Source organism: Fukomys damarensis, unplaced genomic scaffold, assembly GCF_012274545.1.
Source record: "Fukomys damarensis isolate Sample0158 unplaced genomic scaffold, DMR_v1.0_HiC HiC_scaffold_38, whole genome shotgun sequence".
Classification (NCBI taxonomy): Eukaryota; Metazoa; Chordata; class Mammalia; order Rodentia; family Bathyergidae; genus Fukomys; species Fukomys damarensis.
This window is the reverse complement of record NW_022900950.1, coordinates 124,871-142,443: the sequence shown is the minus strand read 5'-3', so window position 1 is coordinate 142,443 and position 17,573 is coordinate 124,871. Positions and strand designations below refer to the sequence as shown.

Here is a 17,573-nt window from a genome sequence, read left to right as displayed (position 1 = left end):
GGAGGGCGCAGGGGCTCCCGACAGCGACCTCACCCGAGCCGCTGGGACTCCGGGACCTCCGGCCCTCGGAAGCTAGAGTCCCACGTTTGCGGTCTTGCGGTTTGGAGGCAAAACCAGGTACTTTGGGTTCCCTAGTTCCGGCTTTCCTCGGGGCGCACCCCAGTCACACCTGCTGAGTCCCTGAACACGGACTGTGTGAATTTTGTCTCTTTTACTCTCTGGCAGATGAGTTGCTGAGAGTTTTAGATTGGAGAGTTTTTAATTAGTTTTTTTCTTCTAAGGAATATTCAGAGTTGGGGTCAACTTAGTCACTTTCTTTTCTTTACAAAGTAGGTGGCTAACAGGTCGAATCTTCACTCCTAAGTACCTGCACCTCCTTTCCGAATGCTCTTTCTCCATTTTGCCTTCTTCCCTCAAAATCCTAAGTCTGGAGCCGTCAGGGGGAACTACCTTGGAAGGAAAGTCGTTTTTTCACAGACAGCGCTTTTTTGCGGGCCCGGGACGAGTTACTAGATTCACGTAGGTCTGGAATTACGGACTGTTGTGGCTCAGCAGTTTTCAAGGTCACCTGATGCTCCAAGGCCTCCGTCCCAGTCTGTCCATGCCTGCACACCCCACCCTTCTGCTCTGGGTCACTTAGAGCGCAGAGAATGGGGAGGAAGGGAGTTAGGCTGATTTTTTAAATGTGTTAGATATGTTCTGTAAGTAGATTATTAACAGGTAAAAGTATAAATATCTATTGTCTAATAAGCATAAATATCTCTTTTTTGTTGTTGCTGTTCCCTTTTCATAGCTTGGATGGTTTGGTGGTAGTTTTTAACTGTCCATAGAGGAGCACACTTCACTGTCTGAGCATGCCGAAACTACAATTTATTAGAAAATAAATTGAAAGAGTTGTTACATTTCTTCTCCCACTACCTTTTCTCTCAAAATTACATGGTTAAAATCCCAATTCTCAAGATTACAGTGCTCACTGTAAAATTCAGATCATCTGAGACATTAAAAGATCTTTCATTTGGGGTATAGTTGATATTGGCTGTAGGCTGAACATTTCATGTGCCCTGTATGTGTGTATCTCCCCCCCATATCAGAGATTGAAATCAGGACCTTGCATTTGCTAGGCAGGTGTGGTGCCACTGAGCTAAATTCCCAACCCTATATATGTGTATTCTTCAGAGAACAGTTTATGTAGGGCCCACATTGGAAAATGAGAGTCTGAAATATTTAAGAGTAGCCCTAAATATTTAAGCAAGCCCTCAATTTTAGTACTTATAAAATGCTGAGATATGTCAGTGTAAAGAATGTAACCCAAGAAAGTTTGGGCATGCAGTGGCCCTTCATGAACTAGTATTCCATTTTTGCTTTATAGTTGGAGGCATTAACTAGAGACCTTTCCAATAAAAAGCACTTGGATATTGGAAAATTATCAAAATGCCAGACTAAGAATCCCAGTGTATTTACATTCATTATCATGGCAGAAATTTATTGTATGCATTTTAACTTTACATCAGTTTGCTATTTTAAAGCTAGAAGCTCATATCACTGTTATGCTTTCTAAGTGTAAAATTAAGGCTGTATGTAATTCAGGAAATACACAAAACAGAATAGTTCTACAGAGGCATGTGGAATTTTTAAAAATTTAAATTAAATTTAGAGCCATCAATTTTTCTTTCTGCGGCAGCAGTCGCACCACTGATGCAATTATTTCTGCATTATTTAATTGTTGTCATTTGACATTCACACATGCTTCACTGTCCTAGTTCCAGAAGAAATGTTCTGCATTCAGTGGCAGTCACGGCACATAATGAAGCTTTCAGCATTCCTAGATCCTTGATCACCCGTGAATTTCAGTTGAACATAAATTTCACTGTTTCCTATAATCATCCTCAGAAACAGAGCTGGGTGATTCATTAAAAGCTACAGCTGACAGCATAGACATAGGTGTTTTCCAGGAATCACAATCTGCTAATGTGAATTTGATGGTGTCAATTGAACATTTCATAAAATAATAACTCAGTGGTATGCTAAACAGAGCTTCTTGTTTCTTTGCTGTCTATTCATCAACAATTTCATTCAAGAAAAACAATATAGAATGACTAGAGATGCCAGAAAAATACAGAAAATATACCCAGTTCTAATTGAACTTCAGATTCCATTTATACTAATAACTATTCTTTGTTTACCTAAAATTATTCTCATCAGATGTCCTGTATTTCTATGTGGAATGACTGTTCTCTCAAGCACAATTATTTTTCTGTCTTTTTGAGTGCACAGTTTCAATTTATAAACCATGACCTGTTTCTAGAAAACACAGAGTGAGATTCAGTTAGACTTTTAAAAAAGATGCCATCCTCAATAATTTTTGTTCTCTGAATCCTTTGTGATAGTGTTTTGACCCCTGTGTTAGAATGCACCATTGTTTGTGATCTGGTACAAAGTATTAAATTAGAGAATGTGCTATCCTCAGTGATCTTACTTGCCCTCTGCCTTCTTTGATTTTGACTTCCAACTTCAGCTAGATTAATGGACTACCTTCATCATGAGAACCAGTGATGCTCTGGGAATTTTTATATTTTTATAGGCCTCGGTTCCAGGAATAAGATACTTCAATTTGATTCATAGTTTTGCCATTAAATAGTAGAACTGGTTTGATTCAGCCATTTACATTAGGTCCATAATCAGAAAGTAGGATTGTTAATATATGACTCACCATGTTGAAATAGAAGGAAGCATTTTTTCTAGTATGAGTAATCGAATATTTTTCAAAATCCCCACCAACATCATGGAAGAGAAGAGAAAATAGAAATCCTATTCTAGGACCTAGAAGTGATTGTTCAGAACTTCTACCCAGTTTTTTTTTTTTAATCTCATCTGTTACTTTTCCTTTTACATCAGACTTGTTCACATGAACTCAGGGATTTGTGCATGATAGGTACCACTCTACCACTGGACCACACCCCTTGTGGAAATTATCTACATTGGTACAAATTCCACTGCTTCATGTCAACCTGGTGTTTCACTGTACACATGTGTCATGATGTGTATAGTCAGCCTTCTGTTGGTGATATCTGGTTGCTGCTTATCTTTGCTAACATGAGCCATACTAGTAAATACCCTTGCATCACCTTTGCTCCATATATAGTCTCCAGAATAAAGGACAAATGCATATTAAAATTTTTTAGACATCATGTCTAACATGTCAAAGAGGTGAGATCAATTTTTTCTACAGCAAATAAGTTTGGGGAGTGACTATAGCCCTACACTGAAGACTGTTAGCAGCTTTCAGCAGCCCTGTCCTTCCTCCTCAAACACCTAATTTGTTCTACCTGTGCTCTTCTGCAGAGAAATGGACAATGTATGGTTTGCTGACAGAACTTGCACCATTGCTATGGGCAAGGAAGGCACCCAAGGCTATGTACATCTTGATTCTTAGTCACATTTGCAATGATGCTTTTCCCCATCAGGTAAAATTCACAGCTTTCCAGACTTGAAATCTTTGGAAATTGTTATTAAGCAAAAAGTACCTGCCAGATTCTATTGTTTTTTTCTTTTGTACCCTCATCATACTTAGAAACACACCTACTAAATACATCTACCACCTTTCTGAGCTCCACTTACCATTTCTTTTATTTTCTCTTCTAGTGTACATACTTTTGGTGATATAATTACACCTCTTCATTTTACTAAAGTCAAGAGTGACATTCCTGAAGGGACCTGATGAGACACTGTGACAGCTGTGGATAATATAGCAGAATGGTACCACTATGACCTAATTCATTTCCTTAATTTCATTAACTGCAATCATGTGCTATTAAGCACATGTATCTAACAACACAAGCATAGAATAAATTGGAAGAAAATGACTCATAATCTAATTACTCTAACAGAAATTTATTAGCTTCTCCAGGAATTTGTGTTTAGGACTGCAATAGCTATGTGATCACTGACAACCTAGAATTCATACTCTTTTATTAAGGGAGAGAAAATTTCCTGAAAATGAGGCATTTAGGTTGCTGGTAATCATTGTTATAAATAAGATAAGGAGTAGCAACATTCTGGTGCTGCAGTGTCAAACAAGGTTTAGAATCCTTACCTGGCAGCCAGTCAAGGAGACATCAGGATTTGGAGGCTTCTCATGTGAGGTGAGTTTTGAGCAGAGGAACAGAGTACTGATGAACTACAGCTGGTGTCTTTGCTCAGGTAAATGTCTGCCCTTAGCTGCTTGTCATTTTCATTCATCCCAAAAATGGACACTTTAAATAGTACCCTCAGTACAGGAATAAAACAACCAACACCTTTCCATTTAGAGTTTCCTCTGTAGGAGCAACATCACCGGACATCGTGTGCATCTCTGACATGCTTTCAAACTCATAGAAAGCTACAGCATTAACATTTTTTGGGGGGTGTACTGGGGATTGCACTTGGGTCCTTGCACTTACAAGGCAGGCCACTGAACTGCTGAGCTAAATCCCCCCCGCCCCCGGCCCAACATTTTTAATTTGCTATAAAAATGTCAGCAAAAGAGGAATGACAAATGAACCCAGTTTTCTGAAGTGTGCCATTCTATTCTTGGTAGGAAATCAGGAAGTTTTTACTTTTTCAGACCATTGGATCAATTTCATTATCCAACTACAGAATACCCTACAGGGTTATGGTTAGAATACATTAGGTCTTAATCTAGAAGCTAGAAAACATTGTTTTTCTTCTTCAGCAATCATTACCAGGGAGGGGATGGAACAGACTGACTTAATAGAAAGCACTGTTGGCAATGTTCTCTGAAAAACAAGGTGAATGTCTAAATATCTTGTTCATCTGAATATAGCCCCTTTTAGCAAAAATACAATGAAAGAGAGTGTAGCTTTTTGCAAAACACTGAGTGAGATCACCAGATTCAAAACAAAATAATCTGTGGCTTCTCCCATGCAGCTAAAGATGTGACTGTCCCGAGGACACATGTATTCAGAAGGAGGCTCACAACAGCCTGGTGTCTAGGCAGATCGTTGGGTAGAGCTGAGAGTTACCCTGACTCATGTATACTCTTTTCACACATTTCTTTGGATCTGCATTTTTCTGACCCATAGAAAAAGCCCAATAAAGGTTTGTTGAATTTAACTGAGCTTAAGAGGTGTTTTTGGCCCTGGCAGTGGGGCACCTTGCAAGATGAATATGTGGATATGGTCTCATTTAGGAATCAGAACTGGAAGGGATCTTCGAAATTGAGCCCAGCTTTCTCACTTCACAGAGGAATGATAAGCAAGGTTAAGAGTTATGTGGTAGCTTGGAAAAATATTTTCTCTGACCAGGAAAACTGAAATCTAGCAGTGAAGCAAAGCACTGGCTGGTAGAAGATAAGGACTTCCCAACCTAACTATGCAGGTCACCTCACAGTCAAGAGTCTTCTTATCCCATCCTTAGTATTTTTGAGCGAGAATTCTTGTATTGATTTCCTGTTAAGGACCATGTTGGTTTGAGAATATGTTAAGTCATACCTGAAACACAGATTTTTAAAAAGTCATGCACAAGACATAGCTTAAAGAAAATGATGGGCCCCAGAGAAGTGTTGCATAATTGATAAGCTTTGATTTATGTGATATTAGTGATATTTATGTAATATGAATAGGTACAAACATTGTGTGTTAAAAATAAGAACTAACTGAGCACATTGGGAACTATGAACATCTTCAACTTTTCTTTCTGCGACTTGCATTTTATCCCTTTAGTGTTTATTATGCTTTTTACAAAAGGATGCAGCAACAAAAAAGGGACAAAAAGCTTGTTGAAGGAAATTGAAAAATTTGCAAAATGGAGCATGGGATTTCTGCAAATTTAGGTAAGGGAAGTCTCACTAAATGACCCAAAAAACCAAAACAGAATCAGTGCCTGTCTGTGTGCTCATGTTTGCAGTAAGGAGCTTTGTGTCTAGCGTGAATCAGTGAAGAGAAAGCCATTACTTTTATTTTCAGTGATTGGTTGAATTGATGACAGCAGGTTTCACTGGTCTTAGAAACAAAGCAAAAGAAAATAGAAAAAGGATGATAGGAGCATGGTTTCATTTTTTATAGGCTCAGTCCTTGTCATTGCACACATGTGAATCTCTATATCCATGCAGTCACTGATGATGTTGGCACATATCAGCAGAATGTAACACTTTCATTACCTTCCTAGAGTTGCTGAGCTCCAGAAATGGTAGAGTTAGGAGCCACATTTTGGCTGCTCTTTTCTCTCTTAAATCTTTCACTCCAAGGAACTGAAAGCACTCTCCTTTCAAGTCAGTGGTACTCTCCTTGATAATCACGGTCCAGTCATTCTACTTGATTCTCCAAGCACTGCACCTCGAGGCACCTGGACAAGTAATTCAAACCTCTCTGGGCCCTCCACGGTGGGATGTCCCTGATCTTCAAGGATCATCACTCGGAACATCTGCATGTTCATTCCTGGGGCAAAGTCCAGAATTTGGCTGATGCCAATGTAATCTCTTCCAGCTGGCAGGGAGTGAGAATACACTCATGAGACTAGGATTCACTGCTGTAAATTTATTTTTCCAGAGAAAAGTGGGAAGATCTCACCAACTCTGCAGCATTCTCTTTTGTACTCAGAACTCTCAGTGTCATGTATTTTGGGGTCTCAATCCTCAGAAAGTGGGTATTTCCTTATTCTACCAAAGGCTAAGTTGTTGCTCGTCCCATGTCCATAGCCACCTTATGAAAGCAGGCCCATCTCTTTCCCCTCATGTCCACACAGACCCCGTGGATTGGCTTGCTCAAGGCCACTTCAATTTGAAACAGAAGGACTTGTTTTATTATTAATCATGAGGATAACTCACAAACTTGACTTCAGGTAGGTGTCACTTATTCATATGTGCCGGGCTTCTGGTTTAATATTAAGATATGCTGCTCAGTTTTATCCAGCCATGATGTTTCTGCCATTCTCTGGCTTATTCATCACTTTTGTAAGTTGACAAATCTGATCATAAAATCTCTTCACTAATTATTTGAAAAGCCATCAAATGTGATGATAGCAACAATGATAAACCCAGGGAAGAAAACAGAAACTGACAAGGGATATAAATGTAGAAATAATTAAAGGAACAGATATTTACATTTTCTCAGAATACTTCTCCATAAAAGTTTTTAGGAATTGCAAAAGAAAAAAGGAGTAATTTTGTAATGGGCAGATATCACCTTATCCAAGTGGTCAGAGGTACCACTGGTACTGTAATGGCATAAAAAGAATTGCCATTTGATAGGATGTAGTGGGAACAGAGTTATCTCTGATAGTCCTGTTGAAATATATAAGCTGAATCTAATAATAAGGAAACCAGTGGACGAACCCACATTGGAGGAACATTCTATATGCTACAGAACACAGATTACTACCTTTGAAAACATCAAGGTGAAAAACCAAGAAAGGAAAAGGAACTGGTCTAGATTGTTGGGAATGAAAGCAGACACAACAACTACCTTACACGATTCTGGACTGGATTCTTTTGTTATGCAGAGTGATTTGAGTGCAACTGGTGGAACTTAAACAAAGGCTTAGGAATAGATTGTTGAAATGCATGAAGTGAATTCACCAATCTTATGCTTGTATTGGGTATTCTGAATTTTTGGTAGGTACTACTCTAAGTTTTCAGAGTAATGGTTCCAAATTTACTCTTGATGGCAGAGGAAAAAGTGTTTCAGTGCACTTGCTGCTTTCTATAAGTTTGAGATTAATTTTTAAAGCTCATCACACAATGGCATTAACTAAAAAACAAAATGGGCTTATGGCAAACCTTGCCAAAGCAGGAGAGTAATGGGAAGATGTTTTGTACCTCATGCAATTTGGTTCAAATCTTGGCCCATCATTTATTTGTACAAATGGATTGACTTTATGGAGACTCTGTTTCAGCAACTATAAAAGTCTAGCTATGTTACCAGGTCATCATGAACATTACAGACAATCTGGTAATGTTGCCAGCACAGTTTGTGGCAAATAACAGGCACCGAGTGCCTAGAATTTATGATTTTAATGTAGCAAGTTATAATAAATTATGAATACTTATGAAAAATTATTATTTTTTAACCAGCCTAAGCGGATGTCAGATATTTACTAGGTTCTATAGAGTATGAAGTATGTAGTAAAAGCTGGCAGCATATCACAACCTCTGCAATACCTTGAATTGAGACACCTCGAAACAATAATGTAGCAAAGAGAGAAGGAAGAAGAGCCCCAAGAAATAAGAAAGAGCCAACCACAAAACTGAAAGTCACAGAGAAACTTGAGAAACTGAATACAATGAAGAGGAAAGAATGAAGCATCTGAAACACTAATCCTTGCCCCCTGGGAGGGGAACTCGTCTCCCCAGATATAATGTAAGTCTGGAGATTATAGGCAGGCACAGGGTGAAACAATGCACTGGCAGCGCTGGCCCTAAGGAAAGCCCCTGGTTATTGCAAACTGAAAATACTATATAGGACTTTACTCTCAAAGAGACTCCTGCAAAGCATGGTAGAACTGGAGAAGAAATCCGTATTTGAGCAAGGTTAATCATGAGCCACTTTGGGAAGGAGTTAACTGTTTAGTACTAAGCTTTCAAGGAATCAGAAGCCACAGAACAACTATACTTCAGGGTTTCTGGGGTCCCCCTGCCACAGTGACTCGGTGGGAGATGACCACAAGAGAGTCACAGAGAGGGCCCAGGCTAGTCAGCCCCGTCCTGAGAAGTTTAAGCAGTTGTGAGCTCAGGCTGGGAAGGACATGGTGACCCTACCTTCTGTGATGTGGCAGGTTGAATGTGGTTTTCTGAGGGAGCTGGCTCTGAAATAATTGGCATTAAGTCGAGCGGACTGCTTGTTCTTCTACACCATTCCCCTTGCTGCCTATGTCTAGCTCAGAGGTTGGTGGTCTCTTTGCTCTCCTCATATACCAAGATGATCAAGGATATTCTTTGGCTGGGATGGTTCCCACATCCAGGGCGTATGAATAGAGCGGCCTCTCTGGAGCAAGGAGGGCACCGCACAAGCCCACTCCTAGGTGGAGACAGCAGTGATTCAGAGGGTAAAGAGGGGAATAAACATGTAGAGCTGCTGGAGTGAATATATCCCTAACGATGCGACCAAACCACCACTGGTTGATCCTGCTTAACAGGAAAGGCAGGACATGACTCAGAAAACACACAAAAATAGTGGGTATGGAAACAAAATAAGCAGTAGGTGTTACTCACTATCCTTCCTCCATATCTGGTGGATTTTAATACTGCATGCCTTGGAAGGAAACTACTCACTCAGACACAAGGAGGAATTTTTGGGGACTCATCTCTCTTTTCTTTTTTTATTTCCTACTCTTTTGCTCTTTTTAAAAATTCTTTTTCCTTATTGTTATTTTTCTGTTCTTTCTTTCCTGTTACTGTTACCTAATTTGATTAATGCGTTTTATTTTTAATTGGATTATGTATTTCATTTTTCTCTCCTCCATTTCATCTTCCTATTCTTTTTCAAATTTTACTTCATTCATTTTCCCTTCCCCTTCTACGAAAAAAAAAATTGCTATCTTAAATCTAATGGAGATTTTTTTGAAGAGTACACAAGGAAGAAAATACGAAACTTTTGAATTTAAACTTTGAAAAATGTCTTTTTTTTTAATGGAGCAAAACTGGTCCACTACGTATTTCTGAGGTCCGGTCCATAGGATATAGGTACCATAACACCAAGCAAAGCCATTCAGGAGGCCAAAAATAATCAAACAAATGAAAAATCACTTTTGATCTCACTCATATTTTTCCCTGTTCTATGGTTGTTTTAAAGACACAATTTCAAACAAAACATTATAGTACCTGTTAAATTTACCCCATGCGCTGGAGAGCACATACACTGCTCAAACTCAGCTCCCTCTGTTTATCTCAGCAACTCATAGCTTGCGCCTAACAGAAGCGTAGTTGAGAGATGAAGTTATCAATCCAATTTGAAACTAGTAATATAATAGTCTGATCCTTCTCTTGTCTTTATTACTATTTTCTTTCAAAAATCTTTATAGAAAGGGCAATGCCACCCTAAGATAATAATACTGTGCTTGATACTTCTTATGGTACCTGTGAGGGAAGGGTGTGTGTTGAGAAAAAATGAGCCGTTTTCTTCTCCAGCTCAATTTCAGTTGAGCTTTCCAACTGAAAAGGTCCCTTAGGAAGAGAGGTCCAGATGTTTCCACATGGATCTCCTTTGCATCCTGTGCTATTGGAAACACTCTTTTTTTGTTTGAGACAGGATATTGCTGTGTACCCTAGGCTGGCTTTGAACCTGTAGTCTTCCTGCCTTAGCCTCATGAGGGCTGAGATTGCAGGCATGTGCCACCATGCCTGGCTCAACCTCTGCCAGATGAAGAAGCATGCACTGACTGTTGTCAGAGAGAATCCCTGTGCTGCTAAGGTGTGGTAGTCCTGACTGGGAATTTGGAAACTTGACTCAGATCCTTTTCTTGGCTTCTTTCCAAGTCTTATGTAACCTCTTTGTGCTTGCTCTTCCCTTCCTTCCTTCTTTCCTTCCTTCCTTCCTTCCTTCAAAAATAAGTCATACACAAGCATTTTAATCTTCTTACATTTATATTTTGACCTTGGTTTTGGTGATATCTTTCTTTTTGAAAAGTTCCTTACACATATGGAAAAAGGAGAGCATCAGATATTCCTTTAAAAGATAATAGAGCTGAATTTGCTTTTCTCCAGCTGGAGGAAAGTACGAATAGAAGAAGGCAGCTAATGCCAAGAGTGAAGAAGCAGGAAATGAACTTACCATCCTCATGATCAGCCAGGATAATCACCTGGGTGGTGGGGAATTTGGCTCCCAGCTGTCCTCCCACTGGTAGGCTCAGGGAAACATGAAAGGATTCCTCCTCTTCATCAAAAGAATCATCGATGATGAGGACCTGGCAGGTCTTCTCAGTTTCATCCCTGTCAAAGTGCAGGATGCTGCTGTGGTCTGCTGGTAGTGAGACATAGTCAGATGCCACTATGGAAGGAATGGCGCCTGTGGCAGAACCTAGAATTCTAAATGAGAATTCCCCATCAGTTCTTTAAACTATTTTTAGATAGTAGTTGTCTGAATTATAAGGAACATTTATTTTTCCCAGTTACAAACAGTACTATTAACAGGCTGTATTAGTTAGCTTTTTTTTATGGGACAAAATACTAAGGATAAACAACTTAAAGGGGGAAAGTTTTATTTTGGCCCACAGCTTTAGGAGTCTCCTCTAGGGCTGGTGGGCTCCATTGCTTTTAGGCCTGTGGCAAAGCAGAAACATCATGGTGAAAGCAAGCCTCTTAACTCAAGGCAACCAGGAAGCAGGGAGAGAAGGAAAAGCCAGGGACAAATTACATTCTTCAAAGACTTGTGTCCAGTGATCTTGTTCTTCCAACTGGACCTTACAGTGCTTAAAGTTTCCACCATCTTCCAATAGTGCTGGGCAGCACATTTAAGGCCCACCATATAAGAAAGGCTTTTAAAATCTTCTTGTATTTTGACATGATCCAGATTTGGTGACCTTAGAGTATACTGAATAAGGTTTGTTTTTATTAGAGGCTAAGTGAAGAAAATAGGCTGTTAGGGCTTGCTTAGCCCAAATCCTTCATGTTATAGATGGGAAAGCGGAGGGGCAGAAAAATTAAGACTAGAAAATCTGTAGCATCATAATGGTGTAGATAGAATTGTTCCTTTCCCTGTTTTGCCCACAGTGACATAGCCACGAGCAGTGTATATGTAACCTTTTCCTTATACTCTGATTAGAGTTCCTTGTACAACTTCCTAAAACAGCCACAAAATGGCTTGGGTATTGTATAAGGAGTGCAGGATTGACTGGAGGATTTAGGTTTAGATTCTGTGCACGTGAAACTTTTTAATAATAATTTTATTACATTAAGAATCATCACAATTGGGTGAAGGGAGGGCAGGGGTAAGGGGAAAAAATGAGAATCAAGACTTGTCATGTAGAGGTACAAGATCCCAACAATGAATGTAACTGTACTGTATCCCTAAAATGTACCAATAAACTCAATTAAAGCTGAAAAAAATAATCATCACAATTTGATGACTTTTGACAAATACAAATAATTATGTAACCACAAACCATCATAACATAGAAAAAAAATCCAGCCACAAATGTTGACTTGTATCCCTTACAATCCATCTCATTCCCACTCTTTCAGCCCCTAGAAATCACAGATCTGCTTTTCATCACCATATATTTATTTGCCTTTATGAGAATTTCATTGAAGTGGAAACATACCTTTAAGATCTGGATTCTTTCACTGAGCACAATGATTTTGAGATTCATCCATGCAATATAACTTTGTTCCCTTTCGTCCTCATTGTGTGGCTATACCACAGTTTATTCAATCATTTACCAGTTGATACCTGGGTCTTTCTAGTTCTTAATTATTCTAAATAATACTTTAATTACTATGCTAGATTCATGTTTGAGTGGGCATGCAATGTTATTGCTCTGTACTATATACTTAGGAATGGACTTTATGGGTTTCTATACATTTCTAAAGTATTAAAAAATGCATAGGTTTGGAGCTAAAAGAGCAAAAAGAAGTCACAGTAATTTAAATGATTTAGGCAGACCAGATTTAGGTAAAAGAAAAACTATAAGATAATTCAGAATATTAGCATTTTTGGTGTGTGATTACCACACATAGCACACGGAACAACATCCTCAGCACCCTTTTTTAAAATTTTGAGACAGGGTCTCACTAAATTACTAGGTTTCCCAGGATGGAATTAGATTTGTAGTCTTCCCAACTCATCCTCCCACAGTTCTGGGCTTACATGTATGCCTGGATAGATAGCAATTTTTGGAAAATAAGAATATTTCTTACCATGCTTCTTGTGACAGTTAAGCTGTACTGTAAAGTTGACTGGCTTGGAGTGAAGCACACTCTGGCTGTGTTTGGAAGGGTCGTGGAGGTGTGACTTTGGTAACCTGAAGTCCCAGGCCTCTTCATCTGTGGTGCTGTTCCCTCACTCTGCTTTCCACGAACTGAGCCACTTTGCTGTTCTATGCCTTTTCATTATGATATTTCTACACTGGGGACATCCCAACATGAACCGAATCCTTTGAAACCATGAGCCAATAAATCTCTCCAGCAGGGAGGAAAATGAGATGAGATGAGGTGGTCAGTGAGGTCTCTGTTCTTCACCAGCTTCTCCACACGTACCCTAGGGCTCTATAGAGTCTTACACTGGGTTAGTTCCTGGGAGCTGGGAGAGTGGCTAAGGATGTTCAGATGAGTCTTGTGCTCTTGTTCTGGGTCTCCCGGACATGACTGGAGAAATGAGGGAATAAATGGTCCAATATGGTAAATCATTTATAAGTGCTATGCTGGAAGGGTATGCTAAGGGACTGCCTATCTCTCTATCCCTGGAAATGAACCAGGAAGTGTGGAGTGTCCTGCTAGGAGTCAGCTGGTAAAGAGGCTACCTCTTTCCTTTGGGAGAGCTTCTCGTAGGGTTCCTCTAAGATCAAATTTCCATAAGGTGTTCAGAAATGAAAAGTAGCACCTAAGACTTGACCCAGAATTCCTATGCAAAAGTCTATTTTCATACTCTCAGTGGAACAAAAAGCAGGAAAAAAGTTTTTAACTGGGTCGGGGTCCCTTCCTGGACACTAAAACGCCATATACATGGTAGCATCCTGACTCATGGACATCACTTTGTGAAACTGTAGGGGTGTAAAAATTGTATTTCATATCATGTACCATTGTAGTATTTTTCCTCATCTCCATGAATACTTAAATGTCTCAGAGGACAAAAGTTCAATTTGATTACTTAAAACCTCTTAAGAAGTCTTGTTAAAATAAATGTTTAACAATTACATATTTTCATAAAAATATGAGCATTTTCAGTATTGACATTTGAATGGAAATCTTATGCATGCTTGTATGCTATTAATAATTCATCAGTATTAAATGCTGTCACAGATAGATGCAGGACGTGATGAAATTCATGCTGTGCTTTCATGGGGACCTCATGTTCCCATCACTGCAATTTCCATCTGCACTTGCTACCTGGTCAAAATGTCCCTGATTGGTGCTCTCATTAGACAATGACCTGGGGGCTTTGTGTTAAAAAAAAGTTATTTGGGGGAGAAAGAACTGGTAGAATTAATTCTCCATTACTGATACATGACAAGCAGAAGCATAAGTTTTAAAATGAAATATACAAAAGGACAGGGCCCAGACCATATATAAAAACAGAGTCCCGGCCCACATTTTTCAGAAAGAAGTCCAGCAGGCCAAGCCCCAAGCTCTGCTACCAATCAACACTAAATGGTCGGGACTTAATAACTGTCAACTTTCCTAACTTCTACCCATACCTGTAACTAGGACCAACTGCAGAAAGCCAGAGATGCTCTCCTTAACCAACCACATAGGATACCCTGCTTCTTCCTAACTCACCCTCAGCCTCCCTAAGCCAACAGCCTCCAATCAGGGTATACCTGATACCTTCTCTTATTTCCACTCTGAAGTCTTCCCACTCTTTTGCCTGCCCTTGAGTCTCTACTGAATGTAAGCCATGGTGACTAACTCCTTTGCTTCTAGCAAGATCTGAATACATAGCCTTCTTGTGTGTATTCATTTAGGTGATCTTTTTTATTTCTGCAGTTTTTGTTTATTGTATAATTGCTAATAAGGTAGAGAACATGACCTTAGGAAATATGGTGCAGGACAGCTATATTTTGACTGTACCAAAAAGAGAAGTCAGAATGGGATCTCATGTGGGGGTATGAGCATAACTGGTCTCAGGACTGGGGACATTTGAAGTTATAAGATGGGAAGGATAAAATGAGAGACCGAAAAGTATATATGGACTACTTTATACTGTTGTCCTAAACCAATGAAGACCCACAAAAATAATGCCTCATTTATATTTTCCACTAGCATATATAAACTATTTCCATATACAATGTCTTATTTAAATCTCACAAAACTTTTTAAGGTTGTCACAGTAGATGCTTTTGTCCCAGTTTTGAGTGAGAATGTATCTCTGGTTGAGAAGTCTGGTTCAGAGCAGTTGAGTTGCTGGAGAAGGAAGGAAACCATGATTGGCCTAGGTGGCCAAGCCCTGCCCTGGGCTTTCTCACTGCTCACTACTCTCAGCCTTGCCCTGGTGTCATCTGACTCATCAAGGACCTGCCTCCAAGGACCCAGAGCCACATACCTTGATGCATTGAGCAAATGACTGTTAGTTCCTGGCTTGGATCTCCAGACCATCTTACAGGAATGAAAAGCTCCCCAACGTCTTCTTCTATTTTGTGCTCTGCTTCTGGAATATAAACTGCTGACTCTGAAAAAAATACGGCAGAAGACATTTCAGCAAGATTTATATTTGGTTGGTAATATTTTAACACACCTGAGAAGAAAATGTACATGATTTTGGATGGTAAATTTTTCAACATGATTAACTGTATTAAAAAGCACAGGACTGGGAAACAATATGTATTATTAAATAATCATATAAAAGCATGGAATTGGATTTAGGAGACTCATTTGAAAGATTAGAAAGGATGACAAGCTTAAAAATGGAAAGACAAGTCCTGCCATAAGAGTTCTCTCCTCCCAAGGCCTTCTAATAGAGATCAGATACATACTGTTTATTTTTATAAAGAAATCTTTTTAATGATCAGACAAAAGAAATTATTAATGAAGGAAATATTTTCCTGCTTTACTCCACAACTTATTTAATATTTATCTAGAAGACACTGTATAAGGTACTATGTTGGTGTTTTCAAATGCTGCAAAACTGTTACCAAGCTGGGTATATAAACCTGTATACAGGTGCACATGCACATCATTAAAACATTAACTGAAATGTCAATATGAATATTAGTTATGCTGATAGAATGACACTCACTATTGTTTATGATTTTAATGTTTTCCAAGGTTTTTCAGTAAGCCTGTGCAATGTAACTAAAATGTATCTGTTTAAAAATTAAAAGCTCCAAGTAGATTGTTACCATCCTTCATATTAAAGGGAGAATATCAGAATCAAATTATAATTAATTTTAATAATTAGTTATTTCCCTTCTAATAGCAGATATCCAGATAGGTTCTTCCTTTTGATAAAGCAAGCAAAAAAGTGAAGTATTGTATGAGACCATCCTTTCTTCTTTCAGAACTATTACTAAATTAGAATTCAGTGTTAAATTATGTAAAATTTATCTTCTTAACCAACCACATCATGTTAAAATTTTATCTTCTTACTTTTCTGACTCCATGAGATTCAACAATACTGGTAACAACCTTTAGGGAAACAGTGGTCTTGAGTTCCAGTGGGGAAAAGACCAGTGATGATTTTCTTTCCTCCATCCTATGTTCTAGTGTGGTCTAATATCTTGACATTATTCACTTCAATAAGTTGGCACCAGGAAGAAACTAGAATAAAATTAAAGTTCTCATGATGTGTGATATAAGTCGCACCACAGGACTCAGTTATTCATTCATGTCCTCTATTTTCCCAGTTTTGAGGACCTGCTCCTCACACTGCCTTGTAAAAGCTTGCTTTTCAAGCTTGAAAACTACTTGCTTTTCAAGACTCACCTCAAAGCCTGCTGCTTCCGTGGCCCTCACTTGCTTTGTCCATGGTTATCACTTGACTTCTTTACCATTTTTGCATGTATCTTACATTTGGTTTCATAACTGGTTCCTGTATCTAAGCACTATTAACCATTAATATTGATCTGATGCTTTGTTCATTGGACAATGGCGGCCATGTTTCCTACTTCTTTTGAATTGGTCAAGTGCAGATCATATAGAATAGTAATTATCAAAATATGTTCTATCCAATAAAACTAGAATGCAAAACATTTAAAGGATATTCCTTGGAAATGACTAAAAGCACTACTGTTCCAGGTTGGCATGTGTTAAACAAAATTAATCAGATTTGTTTATAGGAAAAATTTCCAAGATCCTTAATATGCTAATAATAATTATGCTGCTTCCAAAAGGTGATGGGGGTTGTAATAGTTCCTAGACTTACTTGTCCATGGGAAGCCTCTGATTTTGACATTCTATTATGCTAGTGTTTGGGACATGATAATACCGGGGATTTTTTTTATAGCCCAGTGGAGTGCAAAGCCAAACCTCCAGTTTGTAAATTCTGCAGCTCTATGTGCTGCATGAATTCTCTCAATCACTGTCTCATTAAAATTAAAAAGTGAATTCTAAAGGTCCCCATTGAAGAATAATCTTCTTTGCCCCAAAGAGGCAGCAAATACTATCATTAGGAGAATTTTCTTCCTGTTTAATTTTCCTGGATATTTGCTGCATGAATGAATTCATAAATTCACTGATGAATTCAAGAAGGTGGCGTACAAATATAAAATAGAACTTCATGGAATATGTGCTAAAACATATAGGTCAAAAGATACCCAGAAGCCACATGCAGGACAATGGCTATCTAAATCTACACCTGATTTACAGAATGGGCTGTAGAAACTCCTAGAAGTGTGCAGTTGGGCCTGGAGTAAGCTCTGTGGATTAGCCTTCGGGGTGGCAGGACTATTTCACATCTATCATGCACTGGAAGCTTACAGTGAGGATTTGT

General features: G+C 38.8%; 1 long non-coding RNA gene across 2 annotated transcripts; it reads left to right on the top strand.

The window, feature by feature from the left end:
- The first annotated feature begins 6 nt into the window (after positions 1 to 6).
- On the top strand, positions 7 to 16,558 carry LOC104858580. Of its 2 annotated transcripts, XR_004515713.1 has the most exons (4): positions 7 to 117; positions 3,343 to 3,464; positions 3,643 to 3,756; positions 16,489 to 16,558. It is a non-coding gene; the product is annotated as an uncharacterized LOC104858580 (long non-coding RNA). The 2 variants fall into 2 exon arrangements; XR_779172.3 differs by lacking the exon at positions 16,489 to 16,558 and having other exon boundaries at positions 3,643 to 3,870.
- Positions 16,559 to 17,573: the final 1,015 nt, after the last annotated feature.